The sequence below is a fragment of the Ovis aries genome, chromosome 13, assembly GCF_016772045.2.
Source record: "Ovis aries strain OAR_USU_Benz2616 breed Rambouillet chromosome 13, ARS-UI_Ramb_v3.0, whole genome shotgun sequence".
NCBI lineage: Eukaryota > Metazoa > Chordata > Mammalia > Artiodactyla > Bovidae > Ovis > Ovis aries.
In genome coordinates, this window is record NC_056066.1 from 24,973,447 (window position 1) to 24,994,731 (window position 21,285).

Consider the following 21,285-nt stretch of genomic DNA (forward strand, 5'->3'; position numbering starts at 1 on the left):
ATAAAATAGTGAAATAGATTGCCAGTCCAGGTTCGATGGATAAGACAGGGTGCTCAGGGCTGGTGCACTGGGATGACCCTGAGGGATGGGATGGGGAAAGAGGTGGGAGAGAGGGTCAGGATGGGGAACACATGTATACCCATGGCTGATTCATGTGAATGTATGGCAAAGACCACCACAATATTGTAAAGTAATTAGCCTCCAATTAAAATTTTTAAAAATTAAAAAATTAAAAATAATAATTTCTAAGACTCTCCTTCCTTCATCACCTCTTTTAAATAGTGTATTTACTAATTTAATGCTCTGCATCTGCTAAATATATGATTTATTTCTGCCTGCAAGATCACTATCTATCTTCAATTATTAATTGCTAATCTGTAAGGTATTGATGCTGTTTTATTCAAAGTATATAGTGTGTAGCAAGTGCCACACACAATAGACATACTTGAATAATTTCTCTGCTTTCAACTTAACCTGGTCTTTCCTTTCTTTGGACCAGTACTCTGCTTGAATGTTTCTTTGTGGTTTATATGTTTATTTGTTGCTAGTAATAAGTTACTTGATATTGAACAATCTTATATTATTACCTGATGGTGGTTTAGTCACTAAGTTATATCCCATGTGCGATAGCTGGCGAGGCTCCTCTGTCCATGGGATTTTCCAGGCAAGAATACCAGAGTGGGTTGCCATTTCCTTCTCCAAGGAACCTGATTATTATCTCCTTTTCTACCTAGACTGTAAACTTCTCTAGGGCCAATTCCTAGGGCATTTGGTTTCTTCAGAACTCCATAATACCTACCACAGCTTTTGCACATTTCACTACAAAATTATTCAAGAAAGGAATGATGATTGTGTGACTATTATTCATAAATATTTATACTTCAAGAAATCCCTGTGTTGCATGAAAGGAGAGAAGGTTAGCATTCCCCTTGACAAGGATGGAAGAGGCTCTCAGGCCTGACAGCACGCATATGGTTAAGGCATTGCCACCTACTTCATGGCATCTAACCACTGTTTTAAAAAAAATGAAAGAAAGAAAAGAAATTCCTGGCCATCCAACAACGCTCTGGGTTGCTGGAAGATATATATACGTGTCTGTGTGCACGTGCCTAAAAGGGAAAGTATAAATTACGTGAGGTGCCCACAAGAAGAACACTTGAAGTGGGCCTCGATTCCCAGAAGTACCACATTTTATCTCTTTACCTGAGTCCACCTCTGGTGACCAAACTGATTTTTGACCACATTACCCTGCCAAGAACTCACAAGGACTTGCACTTTGGCACTAATTACAAAGCCCATAGTCTAACCGTAATCATGTAGCAGGCATTCTCTTCTGGATTCAAATATTTATTGCAGCACCTCCATAATTAAAATTGAGTGGTATGGTATTTATATTCATCAGCATTATGAAGAGTTTATGTCTATATTTTGAGGAAAAAGAATTAAAATGTCCACGTTTTTCTTTTACCCTGAGAATCGTGACTTCCATTTATAAGCATTCCAGTTTCCCTTAAAAATATGAGACCAGTTTTTTAAAGGTTTCCACCCACCCAACTAAATATGAGCTGGAACATCCTGTGAAAATACTGTGCAATCTGGGTAGCAATCCAGAGTCAAACTGGAGAACTGAAATATGTCTTCATCATCTTGCGGAAAAAAACCTAAATACCAACCATTCCAACTAAGAAACTGTGTTAGCAATTGATTTTGATATTGTAGGCCTGATCCAGAGCAATCAAATCTTTTTCTTCAGAATGAAAACAATATCCTAGCCTTCCCATTCACCTTCTCAGGGCAGAAGGAGGAGACACATCTAAAGACCCCACCAATCCTTGACTCAGTGAAACTCACTATCTTTCAAAACTCCCTGGCACTGTAGATCCCACTCCTCTATTCCTATCACTGCCTGCGTTCTCTTCTAATCCCAAGGTCAGCTAACCACGGATTCTACTTTCAGATAGGAAAGGTTTGCACGATGATATAGGGCAATTCACATTTGGGCTTCAGTAAGATAGCTGCAGGAGAAGGCAATGGCAACCCACTCCAGTACTCTTGCCTGGAAAATCCCAGGGACAGAGGAGCCTGGTGGGCTGCCGTCTATGGGGACGCACAGAGTTGGACGTGACGGAAGTGACTTAGCGGCAGCAGCAAAAGGATAGCTGCATGCTTGCATCACTTTTCTCCCCAAAGATTTTTCAATTACATTTTAATTTTCTAAAATTGCAACGCAGAAAGAAAAAAAATAGATATTGCAACTAAGAGAGAGCCCAATCTTGTGCCATGTTCTATGAACCCACCCTTTTGCCTTCTTCCAACCTCCTACTGTGGCTCTTTATTGGCTGAATCCACTCAAAAATAATTCAGCCACTGTCTCTCTCTCTTTCTCTCTCTCTCTCTATGTGTGTGTGTGTATAATAACTGAATTATAAGCAATAAGAAGAAACATTTGGGGAATTCCCTGATGTTCTAGTGGCTAGGACTCCATACTTCAGGGGAAGCAGGGGGCATAGGTTGAATCCCTGGTTAGGAGAACTAAGATCTCACATGGGTACAGCAGGGAAAAAAAAAACGAGAAGAAGTATCCGGCAGAAAATAATGGGAAGGATGACAGGCTTTTAAAAAACACTTTAGAAGAAAAAGTCAAAAAAGTTAAAATGATTAGATAGGAGATGAAAAATAAGGAGGACAAGTAACCAAAATCCAATTTGGAGAAACCAGTGCATCTAACAAAGAGTTTAGAAGTAATGGAACTAAGAAAATTATTAAAAGATGTAATATACCCTCCTATATCTGTTCTCTCCTTTCATAAAAATAGCATTTTGGCTGGCCATGTGGTCAGTAAGCTAGACCTAGTTTCTCAGCCTTCCTTCTAACTAGGTGTGGCCCTAAGACTAAATTCAAGCCAATGAGTGGTGGGCAGAAATGAGGGTCTGCCACTGTGGAGGTTTCCCTTAAAAGACTGAACCTGTGCCTTTCTAGCCCCTTGTCCTCTTCATGATGGCTGAAAAAAAAAAGAGATTCCCAGATTTAGCAAATAAAGAATGCCCAGTTCAATTTGAATTTCATGTAAAGGAACACATTTTCAGCATATCTCAATTATTGCATGAGACATACTTGTACTAAAGAATTATTTGTTGTTTATCTACAATTCAAATTAAACAGGGTGACCTATGTTTTATCTGGGAATCTTACAGTAGGTACTGAGAATGTCAGCATCTCCTTTGACCCACAGATGGAAGTCACCTGTGGAAGATGCCAGAGATGTGGCAGGCCTGAATTGACTACTTCTGGATTGCTATTAACACCAGAAACAGACCCAGCCTTCCATCTTGGCACTTCTATATATAAGGACCATTGTATTTCTAAGATCTTTTTGGTATAGGAGCTTAGCTTTTGCCTAAACTATATGTGAACTTTTTTTGTAATGTCAAAAATTAGAAGGACTTACCATGTTTCAGGAATTATTAAAAGAGAATATCTACTTGTGGGGAGGGGGAAGTTGTTAAGCTTAGATTATTTTAAAAAAGAAAAGAATCTTAAAAGTGAATTGGCTAAAGCAGGGGGTGATAAATTATAGCCCAGAGACTTAATCCAGTTTGCTGCCTGTTTTGGGGGGTGGGGGGAAGAAAGAAAATAAAGCTTTATGGGAATACAACCATGGTTATTTGTTTATTTGTCTGTGGCTGCTTCAGCACTTTAATTGCAAGAGACCGTATTGCCTGCAAAGCCTAAAATATTTTCTATCTGGGTCTTTCCAGAAAAAGTTTGCTGACCTCTGATCCAAAGGAAAAACATTACTGACTGCAGAACTCTTCTCAGTATGAATTGATAGGAACAGAGTTTTGAAGAAAAAAGAATGTGACAAGATGACAATCATGTAGGCATCCACATCTAAAAGCAGCAGATGACTTCCCTGGTGGTCCAGGGAAGTGGACCCACCTCACTGGACATGAAGACTCCCCATTCCCGAGGCAGGGGGAATGGGTTTGATTGAAATACCCCACACGCCACGTGGCTAGCACCACAGCCAAAAAAAAAAAAAAAAAAAAAAGCTGCAGAAAGACACTCTCAACTATATAAAGATTTGGGAAATACATCTCCTTTCCTCAAAACAATTCTCTGATATGATTGTGTCATTCACTAAGAGAGGACTTGGAGAAAATATAAAAGGAATGAAGCAACTGATTATTCTCATGATTAGATAGCATGTACACATTGTAAATCTTGAAAGAAGAGTACTAAAACGGAAAGTAATAATGCTGTCAGTATAATATACTAGAATAAGAATGAGGGTACAAAAAATTGAGAGGTGAAAGGACAAAGAAAGGTGAAAAAAGTGTTAACGGTAGTAATTTCCTCCATGGTTATAGGGAGTTATGGAAATAGTATTCTTACGGTATTTAATGTAGAAGTGTTGAGTGACTAAATAACATAAATAATGTGAAAAGACAAGCCATGAACTAGCAGACGATGTATGTTGCTGATATATAACCCACCAAGGATTTATATCGAGTTTATAAAAAGCCCCTATAAACCAATAAATAAAATACAAAAAGATAAATAGGCAGTTCACAAAAGAGGAAACACACGTGGCCACTAACCATAAAAGATGCTCAGTATCACTGGAATCAGGATAATGCAAATTAAAGTGATAATGAGACCATTTCAAATCCATCAGACTGGCAAAAATAAGTCTGATAACATCAAGTGTTGAAGTGTTGATGAAAACAGAAGCTCTTACACACTGCAGGTGGGAAATATAAATTCATCACACCAGCAAATGGCAACTCTGGTTGCTCAGGCTCCACCCCCTAGATTGTCTGCAAAAGCTGTCAGGACTGTTATCTCCACCTTGAGATTCAAAAGAGGTCTCAAGTGTAAGGTGCCTTCATCTTTTTTTCCTATATTAACAGCATCCTGTTGCTTGAGACCAAAAGCTTTGAGGCAGCCTTGATTGACTTTCTCTCACACCCCACATCTGACCATCAGTAAACTCTCAGCTCTAACATCAAATCGTATCCAGCTTCTACTCACCTCCATAGTTCTCACTCAAATCCAAGCCAATCGTCTGCCGCCTGAATGAAGATGACAGTCTTCAGTGTTGGAGCATCTGCCCACAGCTTAGGTCTGCTCTCAACATGGGAGCCAGAGTCATCCCTTTTAGGACCTAAGTCAGATCACGTCACTTCTTTGCTTAAAACCATCTACTGACTTCCCATTTCACTTGGAAAAAGAGCCCTAACTTAAAATTATTCTATTTATTTGGCTGTGCTGGATCTTCACTGAGGAAAGTGAGATCTAATTCCCTGACCAGGGATAGAACCCAGGCCCCCTGCATTGAGAGCACAGGGTCTTAGCCACTGGACCACCAGGGAAGTCCTCCAAATTCTTACAATGCTTTACCTTGGTTCTCTTTGATCCACCTCCTGGCTATTGGTTCTAGTGCAGCCACACTCATACCCTTGCTGCTCCTCAAACACACACACACACTCCTGCAGCTCACCTGCTGTTTGCACCTGCTGTTCCCACTTTACTAGACAGGTCTTCCCTGATCCCCTGCCCCCACTTAAAATAGTATAGTATCCACCCACCCTACCCCAAGCCAACTGCTCTCTCCCCACCCTTTAGACTTTAATTTTTCAAAGCACTAATTGCCACCTGGTGTTTTGTATTTTTATTTATTGCATCTCTTCCCAGCTTCAAACGTAAACCTCAGAAGTACGGGAAATGTGTCTCTTGTTTATGGCTAAATCCTTGTGCCTTGAACAGACTTGGTTTATACTAGACACCCAATAAAATATGTGTTGAATAAATGAAAACCATTTTGACAAGCACATTTAAAAATATAATAGCTAGGAAAATTGAATAGCTACATATTCTATTCTAGAAAAAAATTTACTTCAATATGTCTCCCCCAGAGAAACTGCCCCTTTTGTATTCAAGTAGAAAGTAGAAAGTATCCCTTTCTAAAAAATCAGATATAATATGTTCTTCAGTAGGTGAAAGATAAAATCAGCTTTATGTAAGCAACACAAGTCTATTTAGCATGTAAAATGAATATATCACCAAATATCAATTTATATCAAGAGAATTATGTTGAGTGAAGAGGTAAGTTGTGAAGAGATGAGCAGTTTGAGTAAATACTATATACCTATGTATCCATATGAGCAACATATATTGTTTATGATAAACACATCTGAATGAAAAGTATAAAAATCATAGAATAATACACATCAACTTCAGAAGGGAAGAAGGAAGGACAGAAAAGAGGGGTGGCAAGGGTTTAGCTTAGTATTTCAGTTCTTTAAAAATAAGCTCTGGGTTTCCCTGTAGCTCAGCTGATAAAGAATCTGCCTGCAATGTAGGTGATCCCGGTTCAATTCCTAGGTCAGGAAGATCTCCTGGAGAAGGGATAGGCTACCCACTCCAGTATACTTGGGCTTCCTTGGTGCCTCAGTTGGTAAAGAATCTGCCTGCAATGCGAGAGACCTGGGTTCCATCCCTGGGTTGGAAAGATTACCTGGAAGAGGGCATGGCAACCCACTCTAGTCCTTGCCTGGAGAATCCCCATGGACAGAGGAGCCTGGTGAGCTGTAGTCCACGGGACTGCAGAGTTGGACACGATACAACTGAGTGACTAACACCCAAAATAAGCTCTGAAGACATATCAGAAACACATTCTACAACATATACAATATATTTAGACATAATATAGTATACAATACAATCTATTTAATCTATTTCCACAACACAATGAAAATCAGAAACTCTTAACAGCATTTGTCTTTGAGGTATGGAATTGAGAATGGGGAATGAGAAGCAGCAGCACCTTGATCACCATTTGGTCACCATTTTCCCCTAAAATTATTTATGAGAAAGCATTACTTCCGTTCTTTAAATGACAAATTTAACATGCCTTTCTTCAGTCTTTGTCAGGGCAAACTGATAGGAGAGTAAAAACACTGAGGGCCTGAAAAACAGAATTGACAAGCTTAAAATATGTATCTATCAAACTCCTCTGAAAATAAAAGAGTACCTGCCATCAGGGCTCCCAGGAAACAGTGAAGACCATATACCAAGCCATAAAAAAGGCTTCAGTATATTCACAAGGTATTAACAGAAACAGCATAAGATAGTTTTTCCATTTTCAGCTGGGAGGATGTACACTACAGGGCAAAGAAAAGAGAGTGAAGTCATAGGAGAAACAGAATGGTGATAAGGAGGTAGAGCTGGAAAGAAGAGATACTTGCTACTTCTTTCGCTAAAATACACTATAGAAATATTAGGGTCTTGAGGGGACTTCCTCGGCAGTTTAGTGGCTAAGACTCTGGGTTCCCAATGCAGGAGGCCCGGGGTTAAATCTCTGATCGTGGAATTAGATCCCATATGCCACTACTAAGACCCAGAGCAGCCAAATAAATAGTTTTCAAAAGTGGCTCTTGAAAATGAGATTGAGAATATGATTGCATATGTTGAGGGATGGAGCATGGGGGCAGGAAGGTAAATACATGAATTACAGAAACATGGAAATGGTTAACAGTGGAATGTTTTTGATGGATATCTTCACTCCAAAAGTGAATTGATCTTTTCACTTTCACCAACATTTTCTTCGGCCATTTCCAAAGGTGCGCATGAAGATCCCATACAGTGAGCCTAGCCACAACAACAGGAAAATTGCAAAATTGAATGGAAAAGTACATGCCCCAGCTCTCCAGCCTGTGAAGCGTCTCATTCAAATTTGTGCTACAGCCAAATTACAACCTGCTACATGTCAGGGACCTCCAGTTTGTTCAAGGACACCCAAACTGCAAAATCGGATTTACTGAAGTTTTTTACGAGTAAAATTTAGGAGCATTTTATTTTATTGAGGAATAATTGATGAATAGAGCTGTATTTAAAGGGTACAATCTGATGATTTTATATACATAGATGTAGAATGATTACCAAGATCAAAGTCACTAATTTACTAATTTAATTAATTTTAAAATTTATTTATTTATTTTGGGCTGCACTAGGTCTTATTGTCAGGCGGGCTTTTCTCCAGTTGCAGAGAGTGGGGGCTACTCTAGTTGTACTGCGTGGGCTTCTCACTGCGGTGGCTTCTCTTGTTACAGAGCATGGGCTCCAGGGCTCGTGAGCCTCAGGAGTTGAGGCATGAGGGCTCAGTAGTTGCAGCTCCTGGGCTCAATAGCTGTGGCTCACAGGCTTAGTAGCTTTGCGACATATGGGATCTTCCTGCACCAGGGATTGAACCCATGTTTCCTGCAAAGACAGGCAGATTCTTTATGACTGAGCCACCAGGGAAGCCCTAATTTACTAATTTAAAAAATTGAGCTAATTACTGAAGAGGGAACTTAGAACCTTGATGTAAAAATCTCATTTAGAATTCCAATTCCAATTTTGAAAATTGCAGCTTCATCAGGCTAGGAACTGAGTTGATAAAAACAGCAAGTTAAATAGCACGTGGATTTGATCAAATGCATAAAGATTTGTGCTTCTCAATCCAGGCTAATTTCCAGGAGCTCTAAAAAACTCCTGAACCCTCCTACACTGTTGGTGGGAATATGAATTGGTACAACCACTATGGATAAAGTATGGAGGTTCCTTTAAAAACTAAAAATAGAACTATCATATGATCCAGAAATCCCACTCCTGGGCACATACCTTGAGAAAACCATAATTCAAAAAGATACACGCACCCCTATGTTCATAGCAGCAGTAGTCACAATAGCCAAGACATGGAAGCAATCTAAATGTCCATCAACAGAGGGATGGATAAAGAAGATGTGGAACATATATATGATGGATTATTACTCAGACATTAAAAAGAATGAAATAATGCTATTTGCAGCAAAATGGATGAACTTAGAGATTATCCTACTAAGTAAAGTCAGATAAATATATCCTATCACTTATATGTGGAACTGAAAAAGGTGATACAAAATGAACTTATTTACAAAATAGAAAGACTTCAAAAACAAACTTCTGGTTATCAAAGGGAAAATGTGGGGGCGGGGGGAATAAGTTAGGAGCTTGGTATTAACATATACACACTACTATATATAAAATAGATAATCAACAAGGATGTACTGTATAGCATAGGGAATTCTACTCAATATTCTGTAGTAACCTATGTGGGAAAAGAATCTGAAAGAGAATGTATATACGTATATGTATAATTGAACCACTTTACTGTACAGATGAAACTAACATGACATCGTAAATCACCTGTACTCCAATATAAAATAAAAATTCAATTTTAAAAACTCCTGAGACTCAGGTCACACTGGAAACCTATTAATACAGCCCTCTGGGGATGGGGCACAGGCATTAGTGTTTTTGAAAGCTGCTTAGGTGACTGCATCCTACAGCCAAGACTGGTACCCACTGCTCTGGTTGCAAGTAGAGGAAAAGAGAATGGTTACATCACAGAAGTCTGCAGAAGCTTGACTCTTCAAAAAGTGTGTAAGGCTTCCCATTTCTGCTCTCTTTCATTCTAGAGCAGCAGGCATTTCAGAAGTTCTGATTTTGCCCAGAAATGTGAACTGTTCTGTTTAGACTTCATGAAAGCACATGTGGGCGATGTCACCATGAAATCATTGGCCATCTGGCAATGCAACAGGAAGTTATTCTGGTTTCAAATTAAAGTGAAACAAGTAGGGTGAGGCGGCAATTAAAACTTATCAAAATAGCTTTGATTTTCTGAGGGGCACAGAAGAGTATTCATCCTTTCCAAAGGGATTTTTTTTTCCTTCTTCCTATTTCCACAGAAAAGATTTTTTAAGCTAAGATTCGATTCTATTATTTTAAGAAACAAAATAAACCCTAATACTTCAAAGACTTTAATAAAAACATAAAGCTTTGCTTCTTAGTCTCCTGAAGAACTGTACATAAATCCAATTAATGCGAATTTGAAGGAAACATTGAAGCTTTAAAACTGAAACCGCTTTAAAATGTATGAAAGACTTAACAGGTACACGATCCAGGTGGGAACAGGAAGCATTCATGTAGGTAGGTGGGTGAGGGGAAAACAGTCTCTCTGTTTTTACCGTCACTTGGTGAGGGGAAAATGGTCTCCATAATATGTTTTTACCATCACTTAAGGGGATGTGGTGTCCTGAGGTAATCACCGTAACATCATCTGTTCTGCAACCAAGAATTGGCTGTCTTGTTTTACAATCCATCTCTCTCCCACTCCACACCTCTTCATAACTCTTGGCAATTATAGTGTCCTCCATTCCTATAATTTTGTCATCTCAAGAATGTTGTATAAATGGAATCACACAGTCTGTAACCTATTGGGATCACCTTTTTTCACTCAACATAATTCTCCGGTGATTCATCCATGTTGTCGGTGTATCAGTAGTTTGTTCCTCGTGATTACTGAGCCGTTCTCCACAATGTGGCCGTCTCTCAGTCTGTCTTACTATGCATGTGAGGAAGGACATCTGGGTTCTTTCCAGTTTGAGGCTGTTACACGAATCAAGCAGCAGTAAAAATATTTGCGTACAGGTTTTTGCATGAATGTAAGTTTTCATTTCTCTGGGATAAATACCCATGGGTGCAATTGCTGAGTCAAATGCTAATTACAGGGTTTGGGTTTTTCTTTAAGAAACTGCCAAAGTGTTTTCCAGGGTGACTCTACCACTTGGCATTCCCTCCAGCAATGTGTGAGTGATCAAGTTTCTCCACACCCTTGCCAGCATTTGGTGTTATCATTATTTTTTATTGTAGCCATTCTGATAAGTGTGTAGTAAGAGCTCATTGTGGTTTTAATTTGCATTTCCCTAATGTCTACTGACACAGAACATCTTGTCATGTAGTCTTCTTATGTTTGTTTTCTATATACTGTCCAGGTTTTCAGTTGTATTTAGCAGCAACAGGAAGGAAAGTACTCCATTATCTTTTATGGTGAGTCAAAATAGAATAGCAGTTAAGGCATCAAGTTCTGCTCTCACATGGCCAAGGTTCAAATCCTAGCTAAACTGAATTCTGGCTTTGCAAACTTGGTCAACCACTCTTTCCTCAGTTTTCCAAACTGCAAAATGGCAATAACACTCATCTTATTTTGAGGATTTAATTAAGGCAAAGCACTTCAAGTACTATGGTCAATTATTTCTATTAAATAGAATTCATATGCCTTTTATGAGCCAACTCATTAGAAAAGACCCTGATGCTGGGAAAGATTGAAGGCAGGAGGAGAAGGGGACGACAGAGGACAGGATGGTTGGATGGCATCATCAACTCAATGGACAGGAGTTTGAGCAAGCTCCAGGAAATGGTGAAGGACAGGGAAACCTGGTGTGCTGCAGTCCATGGGGTCACAAAGAGTCAGATACGACTGAGCGACTGAACAACAGCAAAATACCTTTTATAAAACTGATTATATGATTTCACGAAATTTTAATATTTGCATCACACTCATCTGGTTTTTTAATATTACAGAAAACTATTTTGATGACAAACTATTTTTCCTTTTTAAAATGACCTTTTCTGGGTGTATCAAGATTGCCTGACATGAAGACTAAGGCATAGTAAAATCTTTGTTGAATCACCTTCATAAATGTCTGTTTATCTCCTTGTTTATACCAATGGAATGAAATGGCTTTATAAAAAAATTAGGTTTCTTTCTGTTCATTGTGAAAAGTCAAGAAATGAAAAAATTAGAGAAGGTTGAAAATATAAAGGACTGATATTATAAAAAATAAAAACATTCCTGGAAAACCCCACAATGATCAAAAGCTATTAGTGTTTTCGTGTTCTATTTCTAGAGTTTCTTGAATGGACAGCTCAGTATATCTCACTCAGTTTCCTTTAACTAAATTTTTGTTGTGTTAGTCACTCAGTCGTGTCCAACTCTTGGAGAACCCATGGACTGTAGCTCGCCCGGCTCCTTGGTCCATGGAATTCTCCAGGCAAGAATACTAGAGTGGGTTGCCGTTCCCTTCTCCAGAGGATTGCCCCAACCCAGGGATAAATTCGGGTCTCCCACATTGCAGACAGATTCTTTATCATCTGAGTCACCAGGGAAAATACTTGTTAAGCTTTCAATTATTTGGGTCAATTGTAGGCATGTCTATGAATTAATGACTTCAACATATAAAATGATCATTTACTCATTGTCAGGGATTGTGATGGAGGCTATGAACACACACAGATGCATAAGCAATGTCCTGTAGGGAATTTATATTCTGGTAGAATAGATTAAAACTTTCCTAGAAATCATCATGCTTTGAGGTAGAAGACGAGGTACCAAAGGACATACAGGAAAACTCCAAGGTCTAGGGAATCAATTAGAAGTGAAATGAGATTTAAAAGGGGTAGAACTGGGACATGCAGAATTGGAAGAAAGGGCATTTTAGAATTAGTACAATCACAAAAATAGCAAAGTAGGATGCATCCTCAGGACCCAGTGAGCAGTTCAGGTTGACTGGACCATAGTTGGCAGGAAGAAGGTTCATGAGAGAGAAAGATGAGAAGACAGGTAAGGACTGAAAAGTCCAGAACCTTTAATGAAATTAATCTAAAGAGCAGAGAGTCTATATAGTAGATAAATGGTGGGGGCAGGGCAGGGGGAAGTTCACTAAAAGTTTTGAGGCATGGAACTGAGTGATATCACAGGAGCTAATCAAGTAGCACCATGGTTGGCAGAGGAAATACTGGATGGAGGCCACATACACGGAAGGGAAGAGAGTCAGAAATGTGAGCAAGGACTGTGGCAGTAAGCCTAGGTATATGGAGGTAAGAGCCTGATCAGGACAGTCATAGTGGAAACAGAAGTATTGGACAGTCTGAATCCACACGACTCAGATTCAATTGATAATCTGAGACCTATTTTGGGAGGGGGGCTTTGGACCTATTGACTTCCAAGTTCCCGATAGATTTCAGGTGCATCAGCAGGCGGAAAGCTGAGCCAGGGTGGCAGAACAAGATGAGAGCTGAAAATCCATTGTTTACCTTGTATCTGCCATTAGTGATAATCTGGTAAAGTAAGCCTCTTTCTTTAGTAATACTTTTCTAACTTGTTTCTTGGGTAGTCTTCTTTGATGAGTCATCTCAAGAAATCCTATTAAGATTTTAATCAAATAGTATTAAATGGATAAATTAATTTGGAAAGAATTCACTTTTAGTACGTAAGAATAGAATACTGCATTTTCCTATTAATGAACATTAGTATTCCCTTCAGTTATTTGTCTTCCTGTATCACCCTCAGTGAAGTTTTATCTTTCTTTCATGTCATTCTTATTTCTTACCAGGCTTGTGTGCATGTGTGTGCAGTCATGGACTGTAGCCCACCAGGCTCCTCCATCCATGGAATTTTCCAGGCAAGTATACTAGAGTGGGTTGCTATTTCCCACTCCAGGGGATCTTCCCAACCCAGGGATGGAACTTGAGTCTCCTGTATTGACAGGCAGATTATTTTCCACTGTGCCACCTGGGAAGCCCTTATTATGCCTATTCTCGGGTATTTTATACTTTATAGTGATTTATGATTATAGATTTTCAAACCATTTATCGGTATACAGAAAAATAACCAATTTGCATATTTATTTTATAACTAACCAACTTACTGAACTTTCTCCATAGCTCTAAGAGCTTCTCTTTCCTCTTCTTTCTGTTATTTATATTGATTTAATTTTCTTATTTCACATGATGACTAGAACAGCCAGAGCAATTCTGGATAGTAGCAACTGCTAAGGGAAGAAACACTAGGTGTTTCCTTAGCCCTTGCATATTCAGAAAAGTCAGTATGTTTTCCTCATAAATGAAAAGCAATTTTATCTTACCTGTGCTATTTTTGGTTTGGGGTGGGTTTTTTTTTTTTTTTTTTAATTCTTACTCACTTTGCTTTTTAAACCTTACTTTGCCTTTTTATTTCATCCTGTCATTTTTCAGACTTTTTCTTCCCTCTTTGTCATTCTGCTTTCATTCACTGAGATAGCATTTTCCTGCACTTTGTGGAGGAAGGCAAAGAGATTCCTGAAATTCTTCAAAACTTTGTGGAGATTATTCTCTTCCTCTAGCTTTATACCATATTTGATAGACCCTTATTTTTCTTCTGCTTCTCATTCTTCAGTAAGATCCGCTCACACTTTTTGTCAACAGACAGAAGTGTGGACTGTCCTGGTCCCACTCTGAATATTTGTGAGAAGATGGAGGTCCCTTCTCAAATCTACCATTTGAGAGCAGGTTAAAATTCTGCTTGTCCACTTTCCAGTTTTTAGGGTCTTTTCAATTGTGATCTACTTGTGACATCTCACCCCTTGCGCTTCAAAATTATGGAATCATTGAAAAGTTAATATCCTCACTAGGTACCTGTAATGGTTAATTTTTGTGTCAACTTGACTGGGCCAAGGGGTGCCCAGATATTTGATCAAACATAATTCTGGGTGTGTCCATGATGGTGTTTCTGGATAGGATTAACATGTAAGCGAGTAGATTGAGTAACAGAAGGAGATGACAGAGGACAAGATTTCTGGATGGCATCACTGACTCAGTGGACATGAGTTTGAGCAAGTTCCAGGAGATGGTGAAGGACAGGGAAGCCCAGCATGCTGCAGTCTATGGGGTTGCAAAGAATTGGACCTGATTTAGCGGCTGAACAACAGCAGACTGAATAAAGCGGATTACCTGCCCCAAGGTGGATGGGCCTTATCCAACCAGTTGAAGGCATGAACAAAGCAAAAAAACTGAGGGAGAAGGAACTCCTTTTGCCTGACTGCCTTCCAGCAGGGGCACTGCTTTTTTTCTCTGCCTCTGAACTCAAGGTGAAATACTGGCTCTTCAAACCTGCCAGCTTTAGACTTGAACACCACGTTCTGCTGAGCCTTCAGCTTGCCCACTTCAGCTCCTGGGACTTCTCAGTCTTCAAAATTGGGTGAGTCAATTCCTTATGAAAAAATCTCTTTCTACACACACTGCATTGGTGCTGTTTCTCTGGAGAACCCTAATACGGCACTCCTACTGGCATTCTCCGATCTTGCCCCTCTGCCTTTGGAACATGACACGTGGAGTCTACACCTGCAGCTTACTACCACCAGTTCTCCTGAGCCCTGCATTCTGTGCCGTCACTCTCTGGAATGATAATCACCTCTGAGTCATAAAAATAAAAATGATAGTGACAATGTCTAATATTCATGGGAACTTATTAGGACTCAAGGGCTATGCGAAGGGCTTTATATACCTGTGTGGTTTGTGTTCAGGCGTGTCCGACTCTCTGTGACCCCATGACCTATAGCCCGCCAGGCTCCTCTGTCCATGGGATTTTCCAGGCAAGATTACTAGAGTGGGTTGCCATTTTCTATTCCAGGGGATCTTCCTGACCCAGAGATTGAACCTGGGCCTTTTGCATCTCCTGAATTGGCAGGTGCAGTCTTTTACCACGGCACCACCTGGGAAGCCCTCTTTATATACCTACTTCTCAGCTAATGCAAAAATATAGAAAGACAGGGGCTGGGGAGGAATGGAGAGCATCATGAGGAGCAAGAAGAATGAATCAGTGCTCTGGTTTTGAGACAGATCAGGAACTCTAGACTAAGTACCATCTACCCAATATTCCAATTGCTACAGATACAGGGTGTCTGAGGGCAAGAATCACTGGGATGGTAAAAAGCATATTCCTACCTCTTTTCGGGCAGTTTAGATACATGATGAATCTATGTCTGAGAGATTAGAGTCAGTGGAGCGAGACTGTGAACTCTGTAAGGGTGACTGCAATTGTATTTACTGAAAAATACATTCCCAGTACCTTGCACCATGCCTGGCACAAGACAAGTGTTTACTATATTTTCCCATAACGTTTGTCAAATCTACTTTTCTGTTGGTTAAGATTCACCCCAGATTCTAATAAGTTGTATAACTATATTAATTTTCGTTTAGGATAACTTTTCTAATTCTGTAGTTTCATAGTTATTTTAATGAGCAGTTGGGAGGAATTTTATATTTTTAAAAATCAGAAGTCACCTTAATGAATTTTATTTTTATTTCTTTGAGACTTTTTTTTATATGAACCATTTCCAAACTCTTCATTGAGTTTGTTACAATATTGCTTCTATTTCATGTTTTGAAAAACATTTATTTCATGTTTTCAAGGCAGAGGGGATCATAGCTCCCCAACCAAAGATTGAACCTGACCTTCTGCTTTGGAAGGCCAAGTCTTAACCACTGGACCACCAGGGAAGCCCCAACCTTGATGAATTATATGATATTGTATCAAAGCTGAGGAATGGCTTTACTACAGGTCAATAAGACTACACACTTCATAAATGGAATCAGATGGTTAATGTATAGGAGTCAGAAATATGAAGGAGGAACATGATTTTGTGACTAATACTTCCCTTGCTCAGAGTCCATTTCTTATCTGTACCATGAACAAAATTACATCCACCCCCTTGGCTTAGGGTGTGTGTGTGTGTGTACATGTGTTGGGGGAGGAGGGGCTATAATCTGTGTAAAACTGCTCTGCAGACTGTGCATCCTGTATATATTTTGGATGTTTTGGCTGCTATCACTAGAATCATTTTCTGTCTCATATGCTAACCTATGTACAACATCTTTCTGTGACCAAGATTGCAATCACAAACTTTGTCCAGTGTTCCCAGAAACCACAGTACAGCCTTACAGTCAATTTCTCCACCAGATTCAAGGGTCCTGCTCTCTTTGGCAGGGAGAGAGTTACTGTCAGGAAAATCTTACTGCTGGATTGAGGACAAACCATTAAAAAGTTGCATAAGTCTTTGTCAGCTTCAAGTTGTTGTCCCGCAGGTGTTTTGCTCTGTTGACACAGCTCATGTTTGCCTTACTTTATTTATTGCTCTTTCTTTTGGAAGAAATCATAGAGAAAACAGGACTCATCCCACGGGCGGAAACAGTTTCTCTATTTAGCTGCTGAGCTCCTTGGGAAAGAGAGAAGAAATCAATGAGATGCACGAATGAATAAAAAGTATTCAGCATCAAAACACACTAAAGACAGCAATGAAGATGCAGACTAGAAGAACTTGTGCCTGAGGAACTCTGGAGTGCCTGGAAATGGAGAGGAAACGTGAAAGCCAATTTGCTTAATTTTAATTGAGAAAGCAATGCTTAACCTCCAGTCATGTTCAAGGCTCTGAGGAAGATACAGAGAGGAGTAAAACAGTTCCTGCCCTCCCATTGTTTACAGCTGAACAGAGACAATGGAGTCAGCAAATCACAAGAAAGTGGCTGCCAGGACCTTCCTGGCAGGTCCAGTGGTTAGGACTCTGTGCTTCCAATGCAGGGGGCACGGGTTCGATCTCTGGTCGGGGAACTAAGATCCCACATGCTGCTTGGCCAAAAATAATAAAAAATAAACTTATGTGTCCTTGGTCTCATAATCCCAAGATTCCGGTTTTTTTTTTTTTTAAAAAGTGGCTGTCACCAGCATGCTACCCCCATTCTAGATCTTTACAATTATTAATTATATGAACATAATTTCTCAAACAGTGTATTTTCTTGAAAACACATGTTAAAATCTCATTCTCAAATAAAGGACTTAATGAGTTCAGTGAATAAAGTTTCAGAGAATAAGACTGAGTTGTCTGGGAAGAAATAAAGGTTTTAGGAAACCCAAGTAAGCTTCGGTCCAAACATCTGTCCCTGGGCTTACTGACGGCCCTTGGAAAGGCTGAGCATATAGGAAAGAGTCTTCTCTCTAATATGAAAGGCATATTTGTGTCCCGTGGAATGAGAGGTATGTGTGGTATGAGAGCGGGACCAAGGTCACGGCAGGGCTCCCAGCTCTAATGCATGTTTACTGACTTAGGTTCCTCTACATGGATCCTGGTTTGTTGGTTATTCACACTCACGACTTCTACTGCGTTTGTCCTATGGCACTTAATTATTCTTGTAATTTTTAATTATTCTTCCCTTTCTTCATCATTCTCTATCTTTGTTATAGTGGAGTTTCATTTCTTGAAGTTCATTCTATCTCATCTCCGTTTCAGTAACACGTTTTACAGACATGGTTCAGCAGTTTTCTTTTTTTTTTACTTCTTAGACCTTTTAACTCTTTGATGAAGTAAAGGCTTGAAATTTTTATACAACTTGTAAAAACAGATGCGTTTCAGTCTGAATAGATGTCATATATTTGGTGACTTGACAGAGTAGAAATTTAAAGCCTCCATAAAAAAATTAAATATTCAGAAACACAAGCTTTATAAGCAATCACTCATCATCTATCTGCTAATTACCCGACAAGACTAATATCTGTCTAATTTTTAAAGCAAGATATATGTGAAGTGCAGAAATCGGAAGCACACATTTTGATAAATTTTGACAAATGTATAAGCCCATGAAACCACTACCCCAATCAAGACAACGAACATTTCCATCAGTCCGGAAAGTTCTCTCATGTCTTGCAGTTAAGCCTCAACACCCAGGGGCAGTTACTGTTCTGACTCCTATCACTATGGACCCATTTTGCCTGTTCTTTAACTTCCTCTGTACAAAGACACGGTTCTTACATTTTTGTGACTGTCTTCTTTCACTCCACATCCTGTTTTAGAGATTGGTCGGTATGGTTGAATATGAATATACTGCATTCTATGAATATGCCACAATTTGTCCTTTCAACTGCTGACGGATCTTTGGGTTATTTCCAGTTTTTGACTGTTCTTAATTAACATTTACAACTAACCCAAGTCCACTTTCAAGTAGTTCCCTCACAGACACCCACTGATCAATTCTTGGCTGCATACCTGATAGGGACCTTCTGCAGGCATCTGGGTTTCTCTTTTTCTGCAAAAATTTCTTCTCTGTTCCTCTGTCCTAAATATTCTAGTTCTCACGGTCTCTCTGGACCCTCAGTGCCATCTTCTCAGTTCAGGAAGTCAGCTGGGTTTTGCCTGGTTTTCTCTCTGTGTGTGCTGAAGTTGAAAAGCTCTCAAACTGTCAAGCTCATAAACCTCAGTCAGCAGCCATGGCACACCCCTCATTTACTTTTTGCTTCTGAGCAATCCCTGTCCTTTGCCTGTTGCTCAATGTCTTCAGTCATTGCTTCCTCTGCTTTGTCTGTGTTGATTTACTGATTCATTTATCAATTTTCTGGTTGTTGTTTGGTTGTTTCAGCTGGTAGTGTAAAACTGGGCTGGAAGCAGAAGTTTGTGTTTTATCATTTTTGATGCTATTTCAAATGGATTCTTACGCATTCGTCTTCCATTTGCTTGTTTCTAATACCTGGACATGCAACCAATTTTTTCCTGTCTTGATTTCCAAACAAGTACGGTTTTAACAAGATCATTGGCTCATTGGATTAAGGGAACAAGAAATCACAGATGAATGGACAAATTACTACCAAAGCTACATGGAGGAGATGGGACTTGAAAGACACATAGAATATACTGTAGATAAAAGCTTCAGCATGAACAAAGCACAGAAGAAGGCATAAGCAAGGATTCCAAGTTGTGCAATTTGAATGAAAGTTGGATTATGAGTAGAGGATTTGAGAAAACAAGTCTCTACACATATGATGGGCTTCCCAGGTGGCGCTAGTGGTAAAGAACTTGCCTGCCAAAACAGGAAAGGCAGGAGACAAAGGTTTGATCCCTGGGTCTGGAAGATCCCTTGGACAAGGAAATGGTAACCCACTCCAGTATTCTTGCCTGAAAAATCCCACTGACAGAGGAGCTTGGTGGGTTACAGTCCACAGGGTCGCAAAGAGTCAGACACGACTGAGGGACTAAACACACAACAGCAACATATACGATGCGTGTGTGTATACTCAGTTGCTTCTCTCCTCAGCTCCAAGAGCTTCTGTTCCCTCTTCTTCCTGATATTTATATTGATTTCATTTTCTTATTTCACATGACAAGAATAACCAGAGCAATTCTGGATAGTAGCAATTACTAAGGGAAGAAACACTAGGTATTTCCTTGCCTGCATGCTAAATCACTTCAGTCGTGTCCAACTCTTTGTGACCCTACAGACTGTAGCCCACCTGGCCCCTCTGTCCATGGGATTCCCCAGGCAAGAATACTGGAGTGGGTTGCCATGTCCTCCTCCAGGGGATCTTCCTGATCCAGGGATAGAATCCATATTTCCTGTGTCTCCTGCATTGCGGGAGGATTCTTTACGCTGAGCCACCGGGAAAGCCCTACATATATGATATATAAAACTTCTGTGCGAGAACCTTCATGGATCCTCCCAACCAGGTGAAGTCATTTGAAATAAGCTTAATTTCTCTTGCATGAAGTGCTAACAATTCTAATCAACTTTTTGTTTGCCTTTTCCTGCAATGTTCGTCTTCCCTACTAGGCTGAAAATTCAGCAAGAACAGGAATCATGCTTGTTTGTCTCACTGTTGTATTTCCAGCATTTAACAATGAATAGTCACTGAATGAATAAGTGGAACCAGGATAAGAAGTCTGAATTTGACTTCACATCCAATCAAAGTCTTTAAAAGTATGTGCTTTAGGAGAATGATTTAGGGAGATTTTTCTGGCAGCATGTAGTGAACGGATTAGAGAGGCAAGGATGAAGAGAAGCTATTGGAATAGTTTAAACAGGAGGCAAGGTAAGCCTGAACCAGTGATGGCACAGAATTCGGAAGGAAATAGACACAAAGCATTTTGTAGAGGGCAAACCAACAAAACATGAAAATCAAGGAGGAGAAGGAATAGGGGAGTCATTTATAGACCTGATATTTTGAGAGTGGGGAATTAGGAGGAAAACAGTGCCATTTATAGGAATGGCAATCTAATAGGAAGAGCTGGTTTGAGGGGGTGGCTGTCAATCTTGAGTGTTAATTATCTATGAGCTTTTTAAGTGGATCTATTGATCATGCAATTGGAAACAGTGTGGAAAAGAGAGCTTTTTCTCTCTCCCAGAAGAGAGCTGTGGGTTAAGGACACAGACACAAGAATCATCTTCTAAAGGGGAAACATAGCCCCAGGGAATGATGAAATTCTAGAGAGAGGGGAGAAGGAGGACGAGGAGAAGCCCAAAGAGATAGTTTCTGGAGCATTAACTTTTCAGAGGCAGGAGAAAGTCAACAAAAGATATAGATATATAAAGGTTTCTAAAGTTGGAAGTGTGTTACATTATGAAAGGAGTGAGTTTGAAGCCACCTAACTGAATATGCGGGGAGCCTGAGTAACGTAAAGACAGAAAGGGCCATTGACTTTGATCATTAGATCATGAACAAACTTCAAGATAATAGTACATGTATTCTAAGGAATAATCCATTAAGGCACAGGATGGGGCATTATTACCCCCAATGTGTAGATGAAGTAGCAGAATCTCAGAGGGTTCAAGTGGTTTTCTCAAGGC

General features: G+C 39.7%; 1 long non-coding RNA gene and 1 other non-coding gene across 2 annotated transcripts in view; one reads left to right on the plus strand and one right to left on the minus strand.

The window, feature by feature from the left end:
• Window positions 1-894: 894 nt before the first annotated feature.
• LOC114117671 (U6atac minor spliceosomal RNA) lies at window positions 895-1,020 on the plus strand. Its single transcript, XR_003591335.1, has one exon. It is a non-coding gene; the product is annotated as a U6atac minor spliceosomal RNA (small nuclear RNA).
• Window positions 1,021-6,678: 5,658 nt separating this feature from the next.
• The window catches only part of LOC105611292 (uncharacterized), a 57,042-nt gene continuing 42,435 nt past the window's right edge, over window positions 6,679-21,285 (minus strand). Inside the window, exon 4 of the long non-coding RNA XR_001044385.4 lies at window positions 6,679-16,895. This is a non-coding gene — a long non-coding RNA (uncharacterized LOC105611292). The remainder of the gene's footprint in view (window positions 16,896-21,285) is intronic.